The following is a 21884-nucleotide window of genomic DNA, read 5'->3' as shown; positions in this document are numbered from 1 at the left end:
AACACTGACCCAGTGCAGCTGAATAAATGCTATAAAACAGCTGAAGTTTGAGAGTGTGAACACTTTGCTCTACTTCCTGTCTTAGCATTCCAGCCAATTTTTCTCTGATATCTTGAGAGCAAAAAAATTCTAGGTTTCTGTGCTTTTTTACATGAAATGTTTGTGCATAACTTCACATGCTTGTAAACGGAATTGCAATCTTTCTGCTGCTTGAAAGATGAGGATGTCATCCTGAAATTGTATCACAAAACCGGGGTGAATGTTAGAATGCCAGATTAGCAACTTCTGTCCATTTCCCTTCTTACCCCGCAGTGCAGCCTGTACTTTCTTAACTTTTGAAAGTTTCTCTCGCACATATATTAACATACAAACGATGTGAAGTGTCCTTGTGTACTGTCGAGTGCTCATGAAGCCAAACGGCTGACTCCAATTTGTGCACATTTTAGGAACGGTAACATTTGGTCATTTTTGGCGTAGGATCACGGAGCACCACAGGGTGCTGCAAACTCTGCGCTCGAGCGGTCTGTGGTAGTCCAAATCAAATGGGCAACAGCTTGAATAGTACCCACTTAGGCAGCCCTCGGCCCTCGCGCTTCACCAGCACCCAGCTACGGAAACTGCTTTCCACGGCTCAACGCTGCTCCCTACCAGGCAGACCGACCAACCCGGCTATGGCTCTTGACCGGAGGACATTAGGCCTCGCTCACATCATTACCAGCAGTGAGCAAACACACACTGACCTGCCTTTGTGGAGTGGCTGGAGAGGCTGCGAGGTGAGTCAGGCTGTCTGACCTGGCTTTACAACCGTGCATGCCAGTGCAAACACTTGAAATGGATGACATTTCAGATTTTAATTAACACAAATGAAATGACTTCAAAATGCATCAAGAAGTGTTTCATACCCATATATTTACACATAAACATAAAATATGTCAAATAAATGTATATCTACTGTTCAAAAGTTTGGGGTCAGTGAGAATTTTTTAGATATCAGTACTTTTTGAAATTTATTTAACAAAGATGCAAATTTTGCAAGTTGATCTGTTTTGATAAATAAAATATGTAAAAAGAATAATCTGTGAATAAGAAATGTTTCTTGAGCACCAAATCAGTATATTAAAATTATTTCTTAAGGATCGTGTGACACTGAAGACTGAGGTAATGGCTGCTGAAGATTCAGCTTTTCCATCACAGAAATAAATTACATAAAGAAATAATAGAAATAAATAAATTAGAACTTAGAAATTAGAAGAGACTTCTTTCAAAACATTAAAAAATGTTGTCATCCCTATTTTTTTTTCCTTTTAAGTTTCATAATTTTCACAAATCTTAAAGAGATAGTTCATCCAAAAACTAAAATTCTGTGATCCAATTCTGTCATAGTTTACTATGTAGTTCCAAGCCTGCATGATTTTCTTTCTGCGGTGGAACACAAAAGAAGATATTTAGAAAAATGTTTTTTTTTTAAACCAGTGGAAGTCAGTGCTAACCAATATTCTTCCAAATATCTTGAGAGTTACAAAAGTTATGTTTGGAGCGAATGAGGGTTATAAAATATCCCTTCAAGTACTGTTCTTGCTTCATTTTGAGTCGTACATGATTGACTGGAATGACTTGTGGTCTAGCAATCCATGCTTGACTGATTCAGGTAGTTCATTCAGTGAATTCTTCAACAAACTGATTCAAAACGATAACTCATTCATGATTCATGAGTCTTCTTGAGTGATTCATTGAAGAAACCAGCTCACAAGAGTCATTGGGTTCATGAATTGTACTGCACTTTTCGCAGTGTTTGTTATTTTGTGGTACACAGTATATTTATCTTATCACATTATATTCAGTCAGCAAACCTTTGGTAAAATATAATTTCTTCACTGTCACTGGATCCTAAATGAATACATTTAGCAATAGCACTGTTTGATACTTTGATAGATACACATGGTTTCTAGTAAATCTACAGTACATATGACATGTTAGTGATATTCAATATTAGGCATTAATTTAATTGATAAAACTTGAGTGTATAAGAATCATTTTATGAAAATGTCAATTTTTTTGATTTGTATACTTGGCAATCAATGCATGCTAACACCTCTGTTCTTAGCCACACACTACTTTAAATATTTTTTTCCATTCTTCTCCTTTAGATACACAAACTTTCTGTCTTGTCTGTGTCTGTCCACACTATCTTGCTCGAAGGCCTCTCGCTCAACCAACTTTTTCCCTAAAGTGCTCTCGGTAACTTTCTGGCGGTCTCTCTCATGCTAATTGGTCGACAAACACCCGACCCACCCCCCACTCCATCCACACCCCCGCACCCCAGTGAGTGGCTGGGCCCCCTGGAAAGCCACAGTAACAAATGGCTGGCTGTGAGGCCTTTGTGAGCCCCTGCTGAGCGCTGGTGTGGATGGTGTTTTAGGCCGCTGTTCAAGCACAGCGGGGGCCGAGCGCTCCCCCCCCGCTCGCTCTCTCTCACACAGCTCTCGCAGGCGGAGCGCCTTCACACTCCAGACGACAGCAGGCCTGCAGAGACGGTCACTTCTCCAGCTACATTCCAAACCCAGTGTGCGAGAAAAGTTTTCAGGCTTCACTGTTAATTAACACACTTTGACTTTAGTTTTGTGGGCGTTTTTTTTTTTTTTTTTTTTTTGTCTTACTTTCTTTGGCCTGCATTATGTCGGTTCTTTTGTAGTGTAGACTAGTTATTTTATTTGTGGTGATCATAACGTGATGCTCTTCAACCTGGCGGCTGAGTAAAGAATGTGTGCTTTTGTTTCCACCTTTGAGGTGCTTTAACGTAGATCTACTGATCGATATCATATCTCAGAAATCATTGTGTAGTATGTGGCACATTTCTCTCACACTTTTCTCTTTATGTCTGAGAGTCAACAAAGCTTTATTTGCATATCTGTAGAATGGATTACAGTACTGCCAGAGCATTCCAGGAATTGCGTAGCACAGGTGAGGGAAATCAACAGTAAAATAAATGAGGGTGCCATAAATGAAGTGATGCATGGGGTGTGAATATGGTAGAGCGAGAAGAGATGTGTTGATGTATAATGTATAATCTATACGTTAGATTCAAAATAACCTTGTTGTCACACCTGCATATACTGGGCAAATTAAGTGAATTTATCAGCCTTAAATGTGTCTTACCGACTATACAACTGTACTTTGCATAATTTTTATTTACCATGAAAAAATATAGGTTTTTGTTTCCTTACATATTTGCTCCAAATAACAAAGTTATTTTGATACTAGAAGCATCATATACTGTATATGACATGCTACTTCTCATAAAAACATTCAGACATGTTTTGCTGGCTTAATATATTAATACATTTAATAATAAATTATTATATACTATTATATATATACTTAATAAATTTTGGACCCTAGTAAGATAGTTCTGGTCATGGTTTTTGATTTGCCGGTGTAGCTATGACACAAAAGCCATAGTTTACCCCAAAATTTATATTCTGTCATCATTTACTACTGTATATCTCATGTCATTCCAAACTTGTATGCATTCATTCATTCTGCAGAACAGAAAAGAAGATATTTTGAAGAATGCTGTTGAGAAAACGGTTTTGGTGACCATTGACTTCCATTGTATGGACAAAAACACAGAGACATTCTTCAAAATATATATTTTTTATATTCCACAGAAGAAACAAAGTCATACAAGTCTGAAACAACATGAAGGTGAGTAAATGATGACAGAATTTTCATTTTTGGGTGAACTGTCTTAGTAGTTAAGTTAAATCTGTGCCCTTAATAGTGTTGTAACATTTTTATTGTGCTGTTTTTGCACGTTGTTCTATATAGCACAACTTCTTGTACCTTGAATTGCTTAAATGTGGGTTGTGTTTGTTACAATACTCTTATTGCAGCTTAAAATGCAGCGTCTTTCAAAGCATTGTTCTGTTTGTATGAGCAACCTGATCCAGCCTGCCACTGGCTGGGACAACCAGTGCCGTAAATTTGGGGTGGGGCTGTCTGATTATCTGACCAATGACAGAGGGGAGTGATCAGGAAACCTGTTTGAAAACATTAATTTTGCAGTTCCGAATGGTGACGCTAGTGGCACAAAAATCACACACTTTACTGTTGAATGTTGCCAGAGCTTCATGTACATCACTGATCTACATGTGTATCCATCTCATTTTTTGCTCTCTCTCACTCTGCAGGCAGGAGAAGGAGGCGGTAGAGCTCTGCTGTGGAGAGGACATGGCCGCTCTGACCTTCCAGGCACAGCGGCGCGAACGTGAGCTGACACAGACACTCCAGCAAATGGAGGCGCAGCACGAGAGGAGTGGTGGGTGTTTGCCGGTGCGCTGTCCCTTGCCAGAACAACCACCTTACCCGCCCTTCCGCCTGCCTCACCCCCACACGCTCCAGGCGTGAGCCACACTGTGCAGGACGGCATCAGGAACACCTGTAACCTTTGGCTGGCCGAAGGGAGCAGATGCTCGGCGCTCCAGAGCTTCGGCACTACGTATTGGTTAGCGTTTAAAAATGGGGGGAGGTGGGCAGCACTGCCCACTGTCTGCTGATTTCAGAGTGCTGCTCTCACATCTGTTGCACCATCTGGATGGGCGATTTTAGTTTATTTACCTGTGTTTCCAGAAACTTGAGGCATGCTGATTGCCAGAACAAAGTGTAGAGAAAACAAAGAGCTTCTTTCTGGCCCGATTGCACGGCACACATGTTGTCTAAAGAGAAATGGCATCAGAGGCTCAGCAGGAAGCTCTCTGGGCTTATGGAACTAGCCCTTTAATACCGCAGACCACTTCCCTCTCTAAGCATATAATGGCCACTCTTGATAGCTAATTATTTTTGTACCCCATCCCAGTCTCTCTAACTCCAAACGGATTGATTTTAGCAGTTAAGACAGAATCGCCTCTAGATGATACCACATTTTCTTAAACTCTGCCCCTTTGTTAAGAATCCAGTTTGTTTCCTTTATCCTGGTTTGTGTGTGGTGTTTGCTCAGCTAGTTTCAAAGTGCAGCAACGCAGTAGGATTCTTTTGGTAAATTTTTAACAGCTTCTGACCTTTTTGAACTTAATGAAAACTAAATTTAATTAACATTACAATCCACGATGCTACTACATTCCTGTAATAAATTTGTCTGATTCTGCACTGAACAACCACTAATAAAACAGGAAAATTTGTGACAGTGGTCATATGACTTTTTGTACAGATTGTCAGATATTCCTCCGTTAAAACACAAGATGCTCTTTGGATCATCTCAATTCTCAATTTCAGATTTTGACACATGATCCTAAACTTTTGCGCCCAGGAAGAACATTATTTGTTTGTTGCTTTGTGTTGCTGTCCCAGTCTTATATATTTTAGCACATCTGTGTGTTTGCTGTGTTAATGAGTTAATGCATTATCTGTCCACAGTCAGAGAAACAGATGCTCTTCTGAGTGCTCAGAACAGCCTGATCAGAAACCTGAAGGAGTAGTGTCAGGCGATCGGGGCAAAGCTGGAGAAACTGGCCCGGAGCAGCAGGTACGAAGCACTTTCAGATCATGTATACCGTATTCATATTTTCATTACAAATTCAACACCATACAAAAAAAAAAAAAAAAAAAAAAAAAAAAAAACTGAACCCAGTCAAGTTCATGCCAGGTACTAGACCTACATGTACACTTGTGTTCAAGGTTTCTATGGCTATGGAAAACCTGGAAGTGGCAAATGTGCAAAATTTTTAATAGTTTTTTATTTTTTGATCAGCTGTGAAATGTTTAATTTGTGAATCATGACTGACAAAGTTCACTAACGAATGAAGTAGTCATCACAAATTGGTAAATAACTGGAAATTCATTGGTCAAAAGATGTTGGAACTCTCGCTGTTTTGAGATGGATATGTGCCGTTTCAAATATCAGAGCTTCTTTGGTCATGACTCTGACGTCTATCATATCTACAGCTGAACTAAACATAGTGCTCACTGTAACTGTGCTATTCCTTGCAGTGAGATCAGTGAAAATGAGTTTCCATGTTTGAAATGCAGATTGCTTGACATCGTCTTCTCAACTGTTTGATCTTGTTGATGCTTTGTGAGTCCGACATTCAGCGCAGAGCCACTCGCGGTGTGTTATCCAGAGCGTGGCATCCTTTCCGTGCCATACTGCTCTAGTCTGTGCCCCAGTAAGGGAGCTGTCACTGTACCCTGGCACACGCCAGCCTGTCCTCCGCGCAGGCTTTGCTCTCTGCCCATCACATGTGCCTCTCACCTCAGGCCTCTGGGGTAGTCAGCTGTTAAAACAGTGTAAAGCGCATTACTCACATCGCAGCTTGCAATCTGCCATGGTCAGTCAGCCCAGCTTGGGAAGGTACAGGCCACTGCTGCTCGCCCTCCCCCTTCCACCCGCACGCTGAACTCAAGAAGACCTCTAAGGAAGATGGATGCGGTGAATCATCTCAACGTATTACTAACCATACTGTATTTACTGCATTTTTAGTGTTTCTGTCGTCAGATAAGAAGACACACATGGGGTTTTGATGAATGCCAGGCAGTGTGTCTCACTGTGACATGTTTTACTGTAACATTTCTCATACTTTACTAGCATACATACAGTTTTTATTACCGTACATTAACTGGGACGGAATATTTGTATCTTTAAAAATTCATGTTATGGCACAGTACTATTTAAGTCAACCGCAAAGAAGCACAAAAGGTGAAGAAAGCTGTATTTGCATAACTTGAATGAAATCAATATAAAAGCTTAAAATAAACAAGGATATTTGAAAAAATACATAAGGGATAATGTTCACCTTGTCTCCTGTCAGGGTTGATTTTGCAAGAATATTTTGTAACACTACATTATTGCATTTATTACAGGGCTACGTACCAAAAAGTAAAATAGTGACTGGTCACAACACCTAAAATATGCACTTTCTCTTATACATTTATAGTAAATATAATTTAAAATGTTGATGTTAAAAAATAATAAGTTCAGGTATATGTTAATCATTTACTACATTAAATACAATTTTTACATTCACATATAACAATTATTTTAATTGTTGATTTTTTATTTTTCAGTTAAAAAAAAAACCCAATGATTCCCTTGAGACAGCTATTTAGAGTCATGTAAACATTCATGAGCTCACAGGGATGGTGTATAGACTCACACACTTGATTTATTTTCATCTGCTGATCTCCCTGCCTTGTTGTTTTATATCCGGTGACAGTGTGGCCTTCTGTTCAGTGCAGTGTTTTAAACCTATAGGCAGATGAGCACGCAGCACGCTGGTGACAAGGTTCATTCTGCATAATACTTGGATGAAGGTTGCTCACGTGTCTGATGCAGCATATTCATGCTAGTTGTGGTGGTGGATTTAAGTACTTGTATCTTTAACAGCTTAATCAAACATAGCCCATTACGATGTTTGTTGGCTTATATGAGCACATTAAACATGTTTACACATTAAATCAAAGATCTGTTTTTGGGAGCTGATGTCTTCCGTGCTCTTTAACTTTGGAGAGCAGGGTGTTTATGCAGCTAATGAAGTTGACTTGGCAGGGCTGTACCTGATGGCAGAGTGCTCCGGTGTTTCTGGTGCAATGAGAGTGTAGTCTTGTTAAGGGAAAGATCCACACATTCGTCTCTGCCTAAATAACTAGTGTTGGAGCCATAGCATAGTGGTTAATGCAAGTTCAAATCTGCCTGTGACCCATCCAGTGATCTCAACCCACTAAATCCTCAATTCAACATACTCTTAAAAAATATTACATAAGCTGATAACTGACTGTACAGATACATTGTGTATATATTGCATTTAAACTGCATTCGTGGTCTGAATGGCCTAATATCAGACCAAGCATTATTAGAGTTAAAGCATCTTTGTTTAACAGTATCGGAATGTGGATTATAAAACATAAGCATGTGTTTGTGTGCGTACTGTAGAGCGGAGATCGAGCAGTTGTCTCTGGAGAAAGAGCACCTGCAGGAGAGCGCTGAGAAACTGCGAGGTCGTTGTGAAGAGATGGGAGAGCAGTGTGTGCAACATGGGAGGATGCACCAGCGCATGAAGCAGAGGTACGCACACCTGCGGCACTGACCTCAAGTCCTGCATCACATGTACACTCCTTATAGGAGCTTGTTCAGTGTATCACACCATGACATCACTACATTTGCATGAGGGACTAAAGCTAAAACCAGCCACAATTAGGGGTGCAAATCTTTGGGGTGACAGTGAGTCAATTTCTCCCGTGATTCACAGGTTTTCAATTAAGATTGAAGATTGAAGTGTTTTAAAATATATTTATAGAATTCAGGCTTTGCTCACATTGCACACAAATCTAATTTGGATTGATAATTTTGCATGTGGTGAAATCTGATCTGTTTGTTAAGGTCTGTAAACATCAAATTTCATGGGCAAAACAAAACAAACATATTGTAGTTGGACACACCCAACAAATCAGGTTTTTGCTGACTGGCATCCTTAAAGAATCTTGAAAAAATTCAGGCATTAAAAGAATGTCAAACTATAAGGTAAATTAATAAATGTACAAATAATTAACAGAACCAGTTGGAATACACTACTGATCAAAACTTCGGGGTTTGTAAGATTTTTAAAAATGCTTTTGAAAGAAGTCTCTTATGCTCACGAAGGCTACATTTATTTTATCACAAATACAGTAAAAATAGTAATATTGTGAAATATTATTACAATTTCAAAATAATTTTCAAATACAATTTTTTTTTTTATTTAATTTATTCCTGTGACGGTAAAGTTTAATTTTCAGCATCAATCCAGTCTCATGACGTCATATGACATGATCCACGAGAAATCATTCTAATATGATGATTTGCTGCTCGAGAAACATTTCCCATTATTATCATCAATTTTCTTCAGGATTATTTGATGAATAGAAGTTTAAAAAAACATTTGAAATACAATTTTGTAACATTGTTTTTAATGTCACTTGATTCATGTATTTTCAAAAAAAAGAAAAAAAATCTATCAACCCAAAAAAACCCAAAAAAGCCTTCAACTTTTGAACGGTAGTGTACTTTGTTCTTCAGGAATTACATTTTGTCAGCCTGTTTATCAATTCAAGAAGCCACTGATTAGATTTACATCCTGCAGCTTTCTAACCCCTCAATATGTCTATAATATTACTTGGAATCAGATACTGTTTTTTTATTTTTTAATATCTGATAGATGTGAGCATTGCGCTCATACCACTTCAGAACATTTGTGTGTGCGTGTTTCAGGCAGAGGCACATGTGGCCACTGAGTGTAGGGTTGAGGGGCGTCTGGCACACCGCCCGAGCCAGCATGTGGGCGAATGAGTGAGTGTGGGTGTATCCACAGTACCTCCAGCCTGAACTGAGCTTCTGCTGGGTGCACAACATCCTTCTGTTTCCTCCACAACTTTACATATTAGTGATTATCCACCTCCTCGAACCAGAGAGAAGCAGATACAAAGAAAAGTTACGTTTCCACTGCCGCCCCGTAATGAAAAGGATGTTGTTTTTAGATAGTTGTGCAGTGTGGGCATGTAAGTGAGCTTTCCTCACATAACTGGAGCTGTTAAAATGGTTCGTCACCTTTGCAATTACGCAACATTTCTCACAAGAGCTCACAGACCGAGCTCAGAGGTGAGATGGAGCGATTAGAGAGAATCTATACTGTATGTGTGAAATATTTATAGTTCCGTTTACCATAGAGAATACATAATCACAGCTTTTTTTATTTGACTTATGTACACGCTGGAGATGATTTTTGCAATTAAATCTTTTTTGTTGTGCTTTTTATGAACTATTCCAAATGGATTTAATATGTTCTAGCTATTCTTCAACACAAAGCAAAAGTTTTAATGTGCATGAGGACAAATTTCATGTGCTGGCCAAAATAGAGAAAAATCAATTTGTGAGAGTTTACCGCATCGCACTGTTCCTCTCTCTCGCTGTCTACATGCTTTGTTTATTGCGATGCTGAAACACACATTTCTCCTGCTGTTGGTATGTAAGACAGAAGGTGCCGGAGCCAAACTTCAGCTCTCGGCTCTGAGTAAGAGACTGAGAGGTCTGGTCCCTCCCGCGTCTTCAGTGCCCCGGGTGTCTCTGCTCTGTAGGGCACTTCACCCCACCGCCCGTGGGTTAAGGTGTACGTGTTAATAAGAAGGTGCAAATGGCTCCGGCGTACATGCAAATAGCCGGGGCCCCACCTCAGATATTCTTGATCGGGCGCACAATCTGTGCTGCGAAGAGCTGCAACAGCGTGGCACGCATGAAACATTTGGAAAATCAGCTTGATTTATTTTTACCATTCGAGCCAAACGCCAAGCAACACAGGGGTTTTTCGGCACACAATGTTTCACTCCTGCAAGTTATTTATTTATTTTCCACGTGGTATTCGCATATTTTCTGCCTAGAGATTAGGGCCAGTGATATATGAAAGGCTCAGAGTGTTGGCCAACGATTGTGTGTAATAGCTTCGGCTTTATAGAGAACATTAATAATACATATGTGTGTCAATCCTATTTTTATTTTGTAAATGCATTCTGGGCATCGCTTTACTGCTGTGTAAGATGGTTAATGTTAGCGTGGTAAAAGCCACTTTTGGATGGAGTAATCAGTGTTTTTTTTATTTTTTTAATACTTCTGCCTGATTTCATATTGTCTTATTAATGTACAGTTTAAAGGGCAAAGACTCTTTAAAGGTCAAGGAACAAAAAATGTATATTTTTATTTTTGATTGTATGTTTTGAATTTGTAAGTAATGTAGGAATGACGTTCTTGTCATTTCTAATATAAAAATGAATTAATTGAAATAAGGATAGAATTTTTGTACTATTAGCACCAGACACATTCAATATACTTTTATGTTAAAACTTAATTTTATAACTAACTTTAATTTAATGAATGCGCCTAAGAACTCTGGTATGTCTCCAGTATTAAATATAGAATTAATGTTATTCGTATAGACTGCAACATGTATTATCATTTCTTAGTATTGCAATTTCTCGTTACTGCATAACTGTCAGTGTTTTGTAAACTGATGCATTTGGGGGTGTACATGAGAAAACTTTGAAATAGCAGGATTTTTTTTCCCCTGAGAAATAATGAACATTTCTATAATAGATACACTTTTATACATTTTTCTAGTTTTGCAGAGACAAAAAACATCAGCCAGAATAAGATTTTATATAGAGAAAAACTGCCATAATGTCCAGTATGTGATCGAATCATTTTGATTCTTTTCAGTGAATCAATCAGACTGGTTCACAGATCAGTCTGAATGATTCATTACCAAATTATTCTGAATCAAAATAGTTTTTATTTATTTATTTTTTTTAAGACTTCATCCATTGTTCACAAATTACTTGAAAGCTTTTGGACAAGTCATGGAATTGCATTGTTCATTTTATTTTGGGAAGACTGAATAGAAAAAGCACAAAATAATGCATAACCTGTCAAAATTAATTTCAGAAAGCATTACTGGGTATTTAACAAGAAAAACAATCCTGCGGAGTGGCATACTATACTCCATCTAAATGATAATTTTGCTCATTCTTATTAATGCTGTTTTTACGCCCTTAAGAGACATGCTTTTGTGCTTTATAAAATGTATGTCACACTGCAGAACCATGTATAGGAACTACTGAAGATAATTATATTTATTTGAAGGTGATTAATAAACTACCTAAAATATCCACTTGTACATTCAAATCAAAGTCTCGATGTTGAATAAAAAATGGTATTTGTTAGCTACCCTGATAGAGAATCATTTTGGGCTGCCTAGAAACAGAACCCAGCCTGATATCTGAATATTTGTCCAAAATTTCACCTGCTCCGAGTCCCCGCTCACACAAGCTCCTCAAACGTTCTCTCTTCTCCGCTCAGCCACACAAACACACATCTGCCAATGAGCGTCTTTACCCATTATCACTCCCTCTCACCAACACACACAGAAGCAAACACACTCCTGTTCTTTAAAGCAGTGTTGTAGCATATACGCAGATGTGTGCCTAAATCTACAGGCTTCTGTCAGCCATACATATGCATAAATAAAGAAAGATGGTAGCGGCGTGTGGATGTGCACGGAGGGGAGCGTAGATGGAGAGCCATGTGTAGCACTAGCTGGAGCGCTGCTGAAAAGGCTGGAGGAGATGGTGCATTGGAACAAATGTCCGCCTGCAACGGGGCCGAGAACAGCCGCGCTGCTGCCGGGGAGACGGCTGGGCCTCGGGCGAGGGCTGCTTCATCTGGTTCCCTGCCACACACCCCATCCTTCACTTACACACACATTCGTGCATTTAATACTCTGTGTGTGTGAGGAAAAAAAAGCATGCCACTTTTCCCCGAAAGCAAGCAAGCTTAGTAAACTTTTCACTTGCAAATGAAGTTGGCATGGAGTGAAGATGGCATGCGTGATGTGGATGATGCTTGTCACTGTTTCTTTAGCATCTGTATTCTGATCATAGTCTTTTCTGGGTCAGATGTACAGTACAGTTTTTTCAATCAGTCTGCTTAGAATAAAAGCTTTTGAAAAGAGGTCATTTTTGATAATTTGGACTTCTCTTCAAATCAAATATAATAATTGTGCTTAAAGTGTCATTATTTAATAGTGGGTAGGTAAGCATGACATATTATAACTATTAAATCTGAACTTCAGAAGAGAGAAAGATGTCAGTGCAGCTGAAGAAAAATCCTCTCTCAGAAGTGTTTAAAAGAAAATATAAAAGTCTAGTTAACATCTGTGTTTGGTTTTGATAAGTGTCAGAATCTAATGATTTGGATCAAATGCATCAAGTATGTCAGGATATTATTTAATCTCTCTTTTACCTTGTTGATCATAATCATCATACACTACCATTAAAAATTAATTTGAAGGAAGTCTCTTATGCTCATTCATTTAATTAAAAATACAGTAAAAACAGTAGTGTTGTGAAATATTATTGCAATGTACAATAACTGTTTTCTATTTTAATATATTTTAAAAAGTAATTTGTTCCTTTAGGCAAAGTTAAATTTTATTCCAGGCTTCCATCTGGCATGGACCTTCAGAAATCATTTTAATATGCTGATTTAATGCTCAAGAAACATTTCCTATTATATTTTTGTGGAAACTGTGATTATTTTTTTCAGGATTCTTTGATGAAAAGTTAAAAAGAACATTTATTTGAAATATACATTTTTTGAAACATTATAAATGTCTAAACTGATCAATTTAATGCCTTCTTGCTGAATAAAAGTATTATTTTCTTTAAAATAATAAAAATAATAATAATAATAATAATCTTACTGACCCCAAACTTTTGATTGATAGTGTACAAAGAACTTCAAACTAATCCTAGAGTGATACACTGTAAGAAAAAAAGGAATCATAGAAAAATATATATATAATGCCCTGGCAGTTTACATCAAGTTTTATGGACTTTTCCTTCAACCCTACAACACATCACTGTGCACTAAGCGAATGTATTATTACGGTTGGTTTTATTTTTAATTAAAATTTTTTTGCTTTTTCAAAAACTGAAACCTCTGCCAGGTGGCTCTTAACAAGAAACATTTTCTTTTCTTAACATTTTTCTTCTCTTAACAAGAAACAAGTTGTGGCGTAACATCACACACACTCCTACTCTTCATTATGCAGCTAGGGGGCAGCAGGGAGCCTCTCCACCCTAATTTCCCTCTTTCCTCTACCCTTCGTGGACCAGCTGGCCCACACTGCCGGGGGCAACAGCTCCGTGGCCTGCTGACAGAGCCTTGTGGAGCGGTGGCTCTACTGCTCCTGCTTACACGGGTGCTGGGCACATCCCAAGGCATGCAAACTGTAAAACGCTATGTGGTGCATTCAAGCGCTCTCCATCCACCGCTAAGACCTCATTTATAACATCAAATAGTGCTCACTTAGCTCCTTTCACAGGCTGTGTGTGTAGTTTCTGCAGTAAAAGCTGATAGTGGTAACAAACTTTACAGGGATCCGACATCACAAATGTTGTGTAGTCTAATGTAAATGTTTGTATAATTTAAGAGCAGATTCTTGTTGTAGCACGTAGTCTAGTAGATCAAAACTTTACTCTGGCTTTTTGGTTACATTGTGTAATGTTTGTAAGGACAAACAAAGTTACAGTATTGTATTTTAGTATTACTTTATTATTATTGCATTCATTTATTTTAAATTGATTTATTATAGTGTAATACAGTTTTTTTTTTTGTTATTCAGTGTCACACTGGAGAGAATTTTTATCTTTTTTTAAATCTATTTTGCTATTTTAACCTTTTTTATATTTTTATATAAATTATTATTAGTAGTAGTATTAATAAAACAAAATAAATTAATAAAATACAAATTATGGCTTACAAAACTCATACTGTCTCCTAGGCTAATTCATGTTCGTTATATCTTTAAGATTTCCACTTTCCAGTATTGGTGGTCATTCGATTATGCCACTGTTTAATAGATTAAGCGTTGTGTTGTAAGCATGCATCCATTTTGGGTCAACCTATTTGGATATGGATAAGGGGACTCATAAATAGGTAATTATTGCAATTAATAGGGAGGGTCAAAAGATCTACACGCACTGCTGTCTCTGTAATCCAGTCTTAAGCTGCACAAGTCCAATAAATCAGATGAACACTCTATAACATTTTATTTTAAATGGGATTGCCATATTTGTGTAGCTCAAAAACCAAATTCAGACTGTAAAAGTCAGAATTTTGTGATATTTATTGTGTATCCAAAGATTGATCTGATTAATCATATATTTGGGTAACATTTATACTTTAAAAGAGCACCATGTCTACATGTGGTCCAAACTCAGTCCTGTAAATAACAAAAACACAGATACTGTAGGTGAAGCAGAGATCATGTTCAACAACAGAGATTGGCTAGTTTAACAGGTTAAGGCTGTGAGATCCCAGGCCTGCGGTCAGTCAGAGCAGGAGGGTTTAGGGAGGAGTGAGGGACTGCATCCTTGCTGCCGCTGGCAGGCCTGTTTTATGCAAGCCAAGACAGATTGCATATATTCTATACCGCTTATCCTTCCTCCAAGCCTATCTGCAGCATGCTGCTGATGGGAGCCTCGTAAATTCACCGGATTTAGTGATTTGTCGTTCCATTTGTTGAGATCTTCTTCTATTGGTTTGTTTGTGCATTGAAGGAACTAAACCTGCCTCATTTGTTCTGATATGCTGTACTATGTAACTGCTAATGTTGCCGTTTTTGTGAGCCCTGTTCTTATTAGAATATCCTAAAAGACATAATGGTTTATTTGTGTAGCTGTACTGTTCAGAGACCATTTTCACACATGAAATTTAAATAATTTATTCTAAAGTGATTTGCAGAATAAATGATTGCAAGGGCTTTTCCTAAATTTTATATTCATGTAATGTAAATGAATGAATTTTTCATATTTTTCACTCTGTATGTCACTATGTAAATTTCACTTTGTATGTGTTTTTTTTTTTTTCGTCTGTTCGCAAGAGATGAGAGTGTATTCACTGCTTCTTGCCAATTCATTTGGCCAACACTAAACAGATGCTAAGCACTGAACATCGCTCATAAATATCACATACCCTGAGGCCACAGCAGGCCACATGAGCAGAGGAACTTCAGTCCAGTCCATCAGCATCAAGACTCGCTGTACAGGTGGCAGCACTGCAGGCCACTCACGCTCTTGTACCCTTTATTATACTAACTCACAGAGCGCCTCATCACCTGCAGATAATTCACAAAAACTGTTTTTACACCACACACACATACATACATATATACTGTATATATATTCACAAAAAGTGTAAGCAACCAAAAAACACATAAATGAATTTATATACTTTTATAAACTCAGGGGCATCTGAGGCATATTTTCGATGACCACAGAAATGAATTTAGATTCACCTGTAGAGCTGGGTATATATATTCACCAGAATACTTCTTAATGCAGTGTTTGAGGAGTGGAGTAAAGCAGAAATTGCCACTTATCACCCCGTATATCTTTTTTTTTTTCTCTCGTTCCTGTCTTGAGCTGCCAATCCATAACTCAACTGTTGTTTTGGTTTTCATGTCATAATAATAACAAAATTAATGGTAACACAAGCAGGTAAAACATAACAACATACAACATAAAAGTGCCCTCATTCAATATATTTTTTAAATGTTTTTGAAGGAAATTAATAGTTTTATTCAGCAAGGATGTATTAAAGATTTGTACATAAATGCTGATCTTTTTTTTTTTTTTTTACTTTCTGTTCATCCAAGAACCCTAAAAATACACTCATGAAAATATAAACTGAGCAATAAAATCTGTTCTTGAGCAATAGATCAGCACATGATTTCTGAAGGATCATGTGACACTGAAGCCTGGAGTAATGATGTAAATTCAGCTTTGACATCACAGAAATAAATTACATTTTAAAATCTATTTAAATAAAAAAAAATTTAAAATTAATTTTAATATTATTTCACAACATTACTGTTTATACTGTATTTTTTTTATTTTTCAAAAACATAAAAACACCAACCTCAAACTTTTGAATAATAGTGTATGTTTTTGGAGTTTTTCAATTGTAATTGTTTTTAAATGATAAGCGTTTAAACCCTTTTTTTATTATTATTTACCAGTCAACTCACAGACCAGTTGAGCACATCCTTTATGGACCACCAGTGGTCCTCAGATTGATCAATTAAGAACCACATGATATTTTGGAAATTTTAGAACAATTTAAAAAGCACATTCTTGCTGTTTAATTTGCAAGACTGTTTATAAGTGTTCCATGTATACCATTTGTAACTTTTTTTTTTGTTGCCGTGTCTGTGTTGCGCTGGCTTCAGTTAGCCTGGGAGCCAGCAGATGGTGTCCTTTCACCAGGGTCAGCGGGGAAGTTCCACTCTCCCTTAAAACCCGTCTCCAGCTCTCTCGGTAGCGGGCAGAGGCAGCAGTGTCCAGGCCGGGCCAGCTCAGCCCAGCTCCATGCACTAAGCTGTATTAAAAACCTAATTAAGTTGCGTGCCAGTAAATGGAGGGAGGTTATTGGATTTGCAGCCTTAGCTGCTGGACAGCCTTCTAATTTAATCAGACTCCCGTTGTGAGTCCAGCTTCAGAGATGACTACGGGAGTTTTCTCTCTCTCTCTCTCTCTTTTTCTTCTTTGGGATGGTTTATGGGAGTCAAACACAAACAAACACAGCCCTGAACAAGGGCATGGGTCATGCACATTGGTTGGATTTGAGTCCCTGAGTGCCTGTAGTGCAGATAAATATGGGGGAGATTGAGAGCTGTTTGACATTTGCTGATTAAGGGCGGTGTGATTGTGTAATAGGTTAATGCAGCATGTCTGTCTCCAGAGGTGCAAAGGTGCTGCAGATGGCTTGTGTGTGAGGTGAGGGAATTACACAACCTGCTTTAAGTGCTCAGGGTGCCTGACATTATACTGCCTGCCACAGAGCTGGTTCTACTGGACGGGACAGGCTCATTCAACATAAAGACACTCTCAGCATAAAGAGGAAACATTGCAATGAATTGGAAAAGATAAGTGACATTATGTCAGGCTAATCATTAGATTTAGCTGAATTATAAATAGTCATCCATTAGTTCATAATCATTCCATTAGTTCTTGATTAATCCTGACAATATGTTTAGTTGCTGACTGCTTGAAAAATACCCCAATATTATTAAACTCATACACTACTGTTAGTATGAGTTTAATAACCATAGTTTGGAGTTGGATTTCTATTTATTTATTTATTTATTTTTAATGATTTTGAAAGAAGGTCTCTTATGCTCATCACAGCTGCATTTACTGGATCAAAAATATATTAAACAAATACTGTTATCTATTTTAATATATTTTAAAGTGTAATTTATTTCTGTGATGTCAAGGCTGACTTTTCAGCAGCCATTACTCCAGTCTTCAGTGTCACGTAGTCCTTCAGAAATCACTCTAATAAATCATTCTAATTCTAATGTTTCTTCTTATGATCTATGTTGAAAACAGTTGTGTTGCTTATTTTTTTGGAAACTGTGCTACTTTTTTTCAGGATTCTTTGAAGAATAGAAAGTTCAATAGAACAGCATTTATGTAAAATAGAAAACAAATGTCTAATCGATTTAATGCATTCTTGCTGAATAAAAGTATTCATGTTTTTCACAAAAAAAAACAAAAACTTTTAATCGGTAGTGTATATACCTTATAAACGTTGTTTCATAGTCAATGAATGTGATTATTTTGCATATGGTTAGGGATGTTCATTTCGGTTATTTTTTCCTAACCAACCACAGACGCTCGTTAACCGATTATTAACCGTTAAGGATAAGTGTGGGATTAATTTTCCATGCCAAAAAGCAGCAAACAACAGAACGTGAGGATTCACATGGTCTTCATATCACATCATGCTTCTGCGAGCAGAGAAAAACATAATAAAGCTAAACGAATAGATAGGCCTATACGAGAAATGTATTTTTAATTAAATAATAAATTAAGGAAATGAGTGAAAACCGATGTTTCGGTTCATTTTTGTGCTGTGCGAAAGGAAACCAGACGGCAGAAAGCGGCATCCTATTTTTCTTTAGGCTTATTTTACGCACAAAGATGTTTTTATTTTTTATTACATCACGAATACGGAAACATTTGATTTTGTGTCGAATGAGAGACCCAACGTTGGTTTCAGTTTTGTTGTAGCCTAAATGAATTTGTTTTGGCTTGTCGTTTATATTGCTAGAACTTAAAACTCTTAAAGGCCTATTTTTAATCCTTGTCCTTTTCAAAATACTGTTAATTGAAAGGATTTGTTGTGGAGTGAGGGGAAATAAAATAGCCTAGCTATGTTTACAGTGTTTATTATAATGTTTGTAAACATTTAGCGTCGCCATTAGGCCTATTTCTGAATGAAATAATAAAATGCGATTTATTATACGTGACTTGTTTTTTTTTCTCTCTAAAAAAATATAAAAAAAAACTCATAAAACACCCAAAATAAATAAACAAACGAGCTTGGCACTTGCACACGCTGGAAACCTCCACACTCACTCAGCTTTCGAGCTTGGCTTTTAATGTATTTGGATATTGTTTTTACTTGGAGTTTGTCAATAGCTAGAGTCCACGGTGCCAAAGAGTCAGCAATAGAGGCTTGGCACTCTTTGCTGACCACTCTCCGTGGGCTTTAGATTTAATCTGCGAGTGAGATATGGGGATCGGGATCCAAGGGGCGGGTGGGTTCCACATGGGATTTTATTTATTTTTCTTTTATTTTGTTTCTTTTTGTTATTTTTTTTTATTTTTTTTTATGTTAATTATGCTTCATTATATATGCTTATGTATAGACATGTATGTAAATGGATGTATAAATACATTTATATTCTATTTCTGTGAAGCATGTAATATTTTGATAAATTACTGAAAATAAATAAATAAATGACTAATTAAAAATTTATAACCATGCATCAAACCTTTTTAAAAATATTTTGATAAATTACTGAAAATAAATAAATAAATGACTTTTTAAACCGTTAACTGGTTGTATTAATCGGTCAAAATTTTTAATGGTCGGTTAACCGGTTAAAATGAACATCCCTAATTATTAATTATTTAATAAATTAAAAAAATGAAGTGTTACTATTATTACTGCTGTTGCTATTATGATGATTGTATTAAATTAATAATAATAATAATTTCATTTTACATTTAAGTGTTCTTGTTTTTAATGGATTTTAATCATTTACTTTTGGTATAAGAGAGCTGTAAATTCATGTATTTGGATCTATAAGCTCACTGTATTTTTTTGTTTCAGAAATCATTAGCAGAGTCGTAGATGTCAGTCACATACAGTATACAAATCATATGTCATATACAGTAACTCAGAAGTCATACCATACAGTATGCCTGCACACAGTTTACACATATTTACTTTGAGTAAATAGAGTCTGTATTTCTGCATATTAATGATTGTTTTTTTACTAATACTGAATCAGTCTTAAACAATAAAACTCATGTATTTCAGTAAGAAAAATAAACCCTGTGTCAAAAAAGCAGATGGCACACTAACAAAGCTTAAGCAGGTTTACAAATAATGGACATGTTCTTGCAGCTCTCACTTCTTAAGTTTCTCTTATTCTTCTTTTTCTTATTTATTTCGCATTTTGGTAAACAATAGCAGATGAATGGTACTTTCTGAAAGGCCTGAAGAACAGCAGAAATGGTAGACAAAGGTTTGGATGGCTGCATTAATACAGAAGAACATTTGGAGCTAAGTAGTGTGTGGAGGAGGTGAGGTCCAGTGTCAAAGCACTGCCAGACTCTGGAGGTGGGCGGCAGCAGTGGCGCCAGCTCCCTACACAGCAGGGCGCGAGCATGGGACAGGATGCCCACCACAGCCCTGTGATCAGCCCTGTCCAGCTCACACCAGGACGTCCAGCAGAGAAATGAAAGAAAAGAAAGAGGATGAGGGCGAGGGAGACAAAAGACAACAGAGTTTGTCTGAGGCCTGAGGACAGGAGCAAGCTGTCTAGCGCAGGCAGATGAACTATTCTGCTCACACTCCCAAATAAGACAGGATTTAAGGAATCAGAGGTGAATGACAAAAGCAGAGTCACATCTGCTGTCACACCAGACAGAGAGAAAAGAAAGGCTTTAAAAATGGCTCTGGCTCTAGTGAAGGCCCGTTTTCAACTGTCGTATACAGTCTTGCACTGAAGCACTGTCTTTCTGAAAAAAAAAAAAAAATTTTGTTAATTGTTGCTTAACCTATTTAAACATATTTAGACAGATGCTAAATTTTATGCAATTTTTTTAAATATTAAAATAGACAAGTGAGGGTAGCACCATATTTAATTTTTCACACGAAAGAAAAGGTGGATTGTATTGTTGTTTAACAAAATATAGATTCTTCAGCTGATGAAAAATCCTTCCAAAAGACTTTCAGTAGACAAAAATTTAAAATAGTTTTGAAAGTTATGAGATATGATCTAAGACCTCTGTACAATGCATGCCATTGTAAAGACTGCTGTCAAAACATCTCTTTGTATGCCTTTCACAAAGAAACATTGATTGGACCAATAATGTGAGTGTGGGGCGGGACTATCTGTTTGTCCAGCCAATGGCAGATGGGGACAGAGTCTACTTTAATGGTCCATTATGAAGAATAATAGCTCCAGTTCCTATTTACTTTCTATGTATGGAATATAAGCTTAGACATACTGATAGATGTCTATTTTTATGTTTTAGAAAAAAAAATCAGATGTTTTAAGTGATATAAAAATGACAATATACCCTAAATAATTGCACTGTCCCTTTAAGATTAGAGTAATCTGTTATATGTTCACTTTGTGAAAATTTTGACAGATTTTCTGTGAAGTCTCTGAGCAATTCTTTCATCTCGACAAACAGCCTAAAATTCACATGCTGTTGAAAAACACCAAGGCCAAGAGAAGATTTATGAAATTCAGTCAAACCTGTCTGATACAGTGATAACTCAGTTTGTGTGTGTGTGTGTGTGTGTGTGTGTGTTTGTTTGTCTGGTGCACACTGATTGGTGTGTGTTTTGTCAGACTGCAGCAGCTGGACCAGCACTGTCAGGCCAGTTCCCAGCAGGTGCAGCTCCTCAGCAGACAGAAGCAGCTCATGCAGGAGCAGCAGCAGCTCGCACACGACACGCACAACCTGTAAGCCCAGGTCAGTCTCTCTTATATACTGTACTCATGCCTCTGCTTGAAGTCTAATGCCATTTCATGCATTCTGAAAAACAGTTGGATGTATGACAGATTATTTCTGTACCAAATACACTCCTTCGGGGTAGTTGTAATTACTACACAAAATACACTCACCAAATACACTCCTAAGTTTCTCAAATAAAAACAGTTGGATGTATGACAGATTATTTCTGTACCAAATACACTCCTTCGGGGTTCGTCTAAGTT

General features: G+C 37.3%; 1 pseudogene; it reads left to right on the top strand.

Annotated features, from left to right (window-relative positions):
• Positions 1 to 21884, top strand: part of LOC109079732 — a 46865-nt pseudogene that overhangs the window by 21478 nt on the left and 3503 nt on the right.

Source organism: Cyprinus carpio, chromosome A13 (genome assembly GCF_018340385.1).
Source record: "Cyprinus carpio isolate SPL01 chromosome A13, ASM1834038v1, whole genome shotgun sequence".
NCBI classification, from domain to species: domain Eukaryota; kingdom Metazoa; phylum Chordata; class Actinopteri; order Cypriniformes; family Cyprinidae; genus Cyprinus; species Cyprinus carpio.
The sequence above is the reverse complement of the archived record's forward strand: the minus strand, read 5'-3'. Positions and strand labels throughout refer to the sequence as shown.